The sequence below is a fragment of the Penaeus chinensis genome, chromosome 1, assembly GCF_019202785.1.
Source record: "Penaeus chinensis breed Huanghai No. 1 chromosome 1, ASM1920278v2, whole genome shotgun sequence".
Classification (NCBI taxonomy): Eukaryota; Metazoa; Arthropoda; class Malacostraca; order Decapoda; family Penaeidae; genus Penaeus; species Penaeus chinensis.
Window position 1 is genome coordinate 21,231,291 of NC_061819.1, and position 7,600 is coordinate 21,238,890.

Genomic DNA, 7,600 nt, shown 5'->3' on the forward strand with positions numbered 1-7,600 from the left:
GAAGTTGAGGCAGAGGAATAGATATGGCATCCATAATCGAGAGTGGAGAGGATCGAAGTAACATGAAGATGAAGGAGAGTTTTGCGATCTGAGCCCCAGGATATATGGGATAGGGTTTGTAAGATTCGGAGACGGCAGCGAGCTTTTTCTTTAATGTAAAGGATATGGTCTCGCCGGGACAGTTTGGAGTAAAAAAAAATATCGCCTAGGAATTTGCCAGAGGAACGGTGTTGGAGTGGAGTGCCATATAAGAAGAGTGGAGGTTGGGGACCTACGCGTGCGCGAGAGAAAAGGATGGAGAAAGATTTGGAGGTAGAAAAGCGGAAGCCATGGTTTGTGGCCCAGGAAGATACTGATGATATTGCATACTGAAAAAAAATGGAAGAGATTTGGTGTGGATGTGCCAGAGGCATAGATGGTTAAATCATCAACATATAGTGATGACCGGGCTCCTGGTGGTAGAACTGAGACAATGTCATTAACAGCAAGAAGGAATAAAGTGGTACTGAGCACACTGCCTTGTGGGACGCCTTCGATTTGAGGAAAGAAGGACGATGTGGCAGAGGCAATTTTGACCTGGAAAGTGCGTTGGGAGAAGAAAGACTTTATAAAGACACTCATGTTTCCACGTATGCCTAGAGAGGACAATTGTTGGAGAATATGGTACCGCCATGTAGTGTTATATGTTTTTTCAAAGTCAAAGAATATAGCTAGTGCGGATTCATGGCGTGCAAATGCAGATGTAATATATGTCTCAAAATGAACAAGGGGGTCAGCTGTGCTTCAGACACGGCGGAAACCAAACTGGGAAGGAGAGAGGAGATTGTGAGATTCAAGATACCACTTTAAGCGGAAGTTAACCATTCGCTCAAGTAGTTTGCACAAGCAGCTAGTTAGTGCGATGGGGCGATAGTCTTGCGGGAGGTTACCCGATTTATTGGGTTTCAGGAAGGGGAGGATAAGAGCTTCTCGCTAATTTGAAGGAAAAAATCCTGATGTCCATATGTGGTTGTAAATTGTTAATAGGATGGATAAGGAGGAAGATGGGAGTTGCCGGAGCATACGGTAGTGAATACCGTCAGAGCCTTCATGAGTGTTGCGACACGACTGTAAGGCAGCACTGAGTTCAGAGGAAGAAAAAGGAGCATTATAGGACTCAGCGAAGGATAGGGGTGAAGATAATATGGGTGCGTTCCCTGATGGTCCTAATAGAAGAGAAGGGTGGAGAAAGGTGAGAACCACTACCTGGCTGAAATAGTCACTCAGTTCATTAGCGACTTGAAGAGGATCAGAGAAGAGGGTATCTCGAATGTGGAGGACGGGGGCTGGATGGGGGGGGGGGGATGTTTGTCTGATAGTTTATGGATCCGGCGCTAAACATTTAAGATAGATGTAGATGATGTAATTGAAGAAACATAATATCGCCAGCTATTTGTTTTACTATTACGGATTGTACGACGAAGGCAGGCGGATGCTCTTTTAAAGGAGATAAGGGCTGATAGTTGATTAGGGGTACCTCGTTCCAGGCTGCACGTTTTAACCGAAGCGTTTTAGTGCAATCAGAATTCCACCATGGAACACATTTGGAGGTAGCTGTATGGGCAGCTCTTAGGACTGTAGTTGTGAAACATTGTATCATATCTGAAATGGATGAGAGGGAGGATGGAGGGATATGAATAGCAGAAAGCACCAGCGTGGGGAGTTAGGAAGTGGTACATATGAAGTAGGAGAAAGGAGAACTGGAAAGTGGTCACTATAGGGAAAGTGGTCTAGAATTGAAAGGAAAGCATAGAGAGAGGTCAATGTATAAAAAGGTAAGGTCAGCTGTGGAGAGGAAGCGCTCTAGGGATCAGCCACGGGAGTTGGTGATAGAATCACCCCAAAGAGTGGGGCGGCAGTTGAAATCACCAACTATGAGGAAAGGTGGTTGGAGTTGGGAAATTAGATTTTCAAAAGCAGCAAAGTTAATGGGGTGGGAAGGGGAGAAGTAGACTGAAATCGCTGTGACCCAGCGGCGAAGAAAGATGCGAATAACTGTGCAAGGTTAATGGTTAAAAGCAACATAAATGTGCTAGACATCTAAGGTCATGTAGCACTATAGTAAATGGTAGTGAAGGGTGGTTGAGTTAGTGATTAGTTGTCAAAGCTGGGCAAAGGAATTGACGAGTAAATGTGTTAAGGTTGGGTAAGGTAATGTATAGGGGTTAGATCAAGTGAAGGATGTATATGCACTTGAGGAATGAAAACAGGTTGTCAAAGCAGAAAGTGTGAGAAGCTGTGGGAGGGATCACGAAAAATCGGTCCAATTTGGCTAGGCTAAATAGATTATTTAAGAATTTTGTAGAGATGGGGGTAGTAGAAGGACGGGGGCATGTGGAAGAGGGAGTAGTGTTGAGGGAGGTAGTGTTATGGGGAGGTGGACAATAAGGTTGTAAGGTAGTAATAAGGGAGGATGGGGTAGTTGATGAAGAAGGTTGTAGGGGTATAGTTATTGAAGTTGAGCATGTTGGGAGTAGAAATGTCTCCTGGGGTGTTGATTAGGGTGGATACTGTACTAGTCGGCATTGAGGAGGGGGTATTAGTTGTAGTGTTCAGAGCTGGTATAAGGAGAGCCTGGGGTCAGGGAATCGGGCGAGTTTGAATTGGTGGAGCTATATGATGAAGAGGCAAGCCTCATTGCCTCTAATAATGGTATGGTTAATGGTTAATGGTTAAAAGGGGTAAGGGCTAGACAACTAAAGCAGGGGAATACCGTGCCCATGGCTCCCTCAGGCCGTTCAGGACTGGCACAAAGTCAGCCTTTCATCCTTTCAGCACGGCTCCCACACCTTAGGAAGTGGATAGTAGAAGGGGGTTGGTGAAGGGACAGAAACGAAAAAGTAGGAGGGGAAAAAAAGACCATGCAAAATTTGTCCCAAGCATTGGGTCCCAGTCTCCGCCTCCTAAGCCCCCCCCACGACAACAACGGGCAAGGGATGGGGGGGGGGGTAACTGTGCAAGGGACAGGTTTGAAAGGGAGGTATGACATAAGTTGTTTTCTGATTGATGAGTATGGACGAGACATAGTGAGCGTGGGGAAGAGACAAAATAGTAATTGGGGATTGGTATAGGAGGATGTATAAGAAAAGTCTCTTGAAGGCATATAATGGATGGGTTATAAGAGGAAAGGATATAACGAAGCTCGGGTCTGTGAGAACGAAAACCGCGAATACTCCAATGAAGGATAGTTATACTTTCGTTGATTTATGAGTGATAACGATTGCAGTACGTGTTGGAGAATTTGAAGGGGAAGGAGCTAGAGGGTGGGATAAGGAATGAGACGGGGGAGATGCTATTGTATCAGGAGGGTTATTAGGAGGTGGAGGGTCTGGGGAAGGGGATAGTTGTGATATAAGGGATTCACGTGTGTATCCAGGAGGGAGTGGAAGGGATGGAGGGGATGGCGGGTGGGTTAATGTAGGTGGAGCTGGAGTCGGGGGGGATGGGCTGTGTTGGGAGGGGGTAGGAGGATAGGATGTAGGGGGGATATGAGTAGGAGGAGGATGGATATCGGTAGTCACCTTGAGTGTGAAGGGAGCGGGAGTTGTGGAATTTGAAGGCAGATGAAGGGTTTCAGTGTCAGTTTGGGACTCGAGTACATAGTTTTGAATATCTTCAAGAGTTTTTGTAATGGAGTTGGTTGAGTAATTTTGTGAGACAAAGGTTTTATTGTGAGGGGGGGAAGAGATGACTGGTGTCTGAAGAGTAGGCGCAAAGGAAGGTGGAGGCGATTGTGTGGTAGGGGAAAAGGGGGTGGAACGTTTAGTCTGTCTGTGCATGATTGTGCAGAGCAGTTTGATCGAGTATGGCCAGGTTGGGCACATAGCGAGCATCTGGTTGTGGAAATGCAATGTTTATCCTAAACACCAACAATTTTGACACTGACGGGGAGGAGGTTGATATGGTCGGACTGGGAGGAATTCTCCACCGATGTAAACACTAAAGGGAAGGTCATGTCTACGGAAAGTAATTTTGGCAGTGTTAGTGGGGTTCTCACGATGACCTCTGGGAGGAATGGAGTAGCATTGTACTGACATCGCATCATAGTCTGACCAGTTTTTGTTATAGATAGGGCAGTTTGCTGGGGAGATAGAGACAGTTCCAGTGCAAGTATTGAGGGTTGAATGGGGTTCTGCAGGGATGGGGTTACTATATAGTTAAGTTAGATTTGATAATGCTATAGCTTGATTTTCAGATGTTACTGTTACGGGAATGGTCGGGTCGGCTATGGAAAGAGACTTTGCCTACTTGTTTTTGGAGACATTGCTGGAAGAGAAGGGTGTTGTCAGAGTAGGGAGCTGTGGGAGGGATCACAAAAAAATCGGTCCCAGTTGGCTGGGCTAAATAGAGTAGTTAAGATATTTGTAGAGATTGGGGTAGTAGAAGGACAGGGGCGTGTTGAAGAGGGAGTAGTGTTGAGGGAGGTAGTGTTATGGAGAGGTGGACAATAAGGCTGTAAAGTAGTAATAAGGGAGAATGGGGTAAATGATAAAGAATGTTGTGGGCGTAGAGGTGATGAAGTTGAGCCTGTTGGGAGAGTAGGAATGTCTCCTGTAGATTGAGTGTTGACTTGGGTGGATAATGTACTAGTAAGCATTGAGGAGGGGGTAGTAGTTGTAGTGCTCGGAGCCGTGGTCAAAGGAGAACCTGGGGTCAGGGAATCGGGAGAGTTTGAATTGGTGGGGCTATTTGATGAAGAGTCAAGTCTCATTATCCCTAATAATGGTATAACATCTTCATTGTTGGCCATGGTTAGCCTGGAGTATGTTGGCGAGAGAAACAGTCCACCCCCCAGGGTCCCCTTGGCAACTAAAGCAGGGGAATACTGTGCCCATGGCTCCCTCAGGCCATTCAGGACTGGCACAAAATCAGCCTTTCATCCTTTCAGCACGGCTCTCACACCTTAGGAAGTGGATAGTAGAAGGGGTTGGTGAAGGGACAGAAACGAAAAAGTAGGACGGGGAATCAAGACCATGCAAAACTAGTTGATTCAAGGGCTGAGTCCTAAGATTGGGGAGTTCCCCAGCATTGGGTCTCAGTCTCCGCCTCCTAAGCCTCCCCCCCACAACAACAACGGGCAAGGGATTGGAGGGGGGGTGCTGTTATAGTTATGATCATTATCATTTCCTTATCAAGACCACAAAGATCATCATTACCATGAAAATATCAGTAGGATCATTTCCATTATCATTGTTGGTTCTCAATTATATGATCATCATCAATAATCATTATCAGTCATTGTCATCATCAAATCATTGTTATTATTATCATCCTAATAATCATGATTCTACTATCATAACTATATCTTTATTTTCTCACTGTTGTTATTGCTTTATTTTTTATGATTGCTATTATTTAATTATCATAATTTTTATGATCTTCATTTTAGCATCATCATCAAATATATCACAATCCTTATTGGTCATTATCTATATTACAATTACTATTAATCATCATCATCACTAACATCACAATTATCAATAATTTTGAGTATTATCATAAAGATATCAACAATAAATATAGCAATCATTATTATCACAACCACCTTCATTACCTTCGTTATCATCAACTTCATTATCCTCATCATCATCATCATCAAAGTCACCCGATCTATATCTGCCATGAAGTCACAGCCACCTACCATTATTAAGATGCCGATTTACCCCTGTCCATTTCTTGCCACAGTGTTTTCGCAAGTTAATTTTGGCATGTTAGTCTAACTGATAGGCTTGAAAATAGGAAAGAGAAATGTAAATGATTATTACTATTTGTATTTTCAGTTTTATCATTATTGTCACTGTTCACTGGCACTGCAATTTTTATATTAAACATTACTAATAGCATTACAATTGTTACTATCATTTTTATAATCAACTGTTTTAATAATGAATATAGCTCATCACTGCCTTCGTCACTGTTATTACAGTACTATTATAGTACTAGAGTGTGTGTGTGTGTGTGTGTGTGTGTGTGTGTGTGTGTGTGTGTGTGTGTGTGTGTGTGTGTGTGTGTGTGTGTGTGTGTGTGTGTGTGTGTGTGTGCATGCGCTTCAGGCTTACATTCACACAAACTTACGCTCATGCTCTCTCTCTCTCTCTCTCTCTCTCTCTCTCTCTCTCTCTCTCTCTCTCTCTCTCTCTCTCTCTCTCTCTCTCTCTCTCTCTCTCTCTCTCTCACACACTCACACACTCACTCACTCACTCACTCACTCACTGTGAGTGGGTATGTGGGTATGTGTATGTGTATGTGTATGTGTATGTGTATGTGTATGTGTATGTGAGTGAGTGAGTGAGTGAGTGAGTGAGTGAGTGAGTGAGTGAGTGAGTGAGTGAGTGAGTGAGTGAGTGAGTGAGTGAGTGAGTGAGTGAGTGAGTTGATGAGTGAGTGAGTGTGTGTGTGTGTGTTTTGTGTGTGTGTGTGTGTTTTGTGTGTGTGTGTGTGTTTTGTGTGTGTGTGTGTGTGTGTGTGTGTGTGTGTGTGTGTGTGTGTGTGTGTGTGTGTGTGTGTGTGTGTGTGTGTGTGTGTGTGTGTGTGTGTGTGTGTGTGTGTGTGTGTGTTTTGTGTGTGTGTGTGTGTGTTTTGAGTGTGTGTGTGTTTAGTGTGCGTGCATGCCTGAAACACACACACTCACTCACTCACTCACTCACTCACTCACACACTCACACACTCACACACACACTCACACACACACTCTCACACACTCACACACTCTCACACACACTCACACACACACTCTAACACACACACTCACACACACACACTCACTTTCATTCTCTCACTCACTTCAAATCCTCACACATACACTCTCATTCTCATAACCCATGCCTGCCCACATCTACATACACCCCTACTTCCCTTCCCACAGGGTGAATAGAAGTATTTCTGGCTTCACACTGAAGATTGTTTCAAACACTATTCAACAAAGAAAAATCAGATGATTTTTCTTCCAAACAAAGTGTGCAGGTAGAGTATCAGTGTCGTTTACAAGATAGCTTACGTACACGCATATCCGAGTCATATTCACATACAGGTCAATAGTATATGATATGACAAAGGCTACTCTCCATAGGTTATGTAATTTTTTTCTTTCTTTTTTTTTTTTTTTTTTTACTTAAGTATGATAGGCAACATAGTGGTTGATTTGAGATATCATTTGTCTTGTGTCATCTACCAATTTCGTTTTTTTAAGGCACTTCTTCAGACTAAAATTTAGAAGAGATAATGGCAGAAACCACACAAGTGAACTCTGTGAGGAAGTGAGGCATGAGAGAAGTGACAAGCCAACCTGCTCACAGCTGAGAGGCTAATTAAACTTAATCTATTCCTCTTTGTTCAAGGAAAAGCTATCTGAAATATAGTAGTTACAATCCAAATTCAATAAACACTTTCAGGTTTTCCCATGCTTATGTTACCTGCCTTACTTCCCTTTTGATATGTAGAATATGTTATTTCCATCATTCCTTTCTTACTAAGCTTTTATCAGGGAAAAGCTGTGCCATGCTCTAAAATTATTTGAACATCTATTATAGCTTAGCTTTGCAGTCACTATATGTTTCTTGTT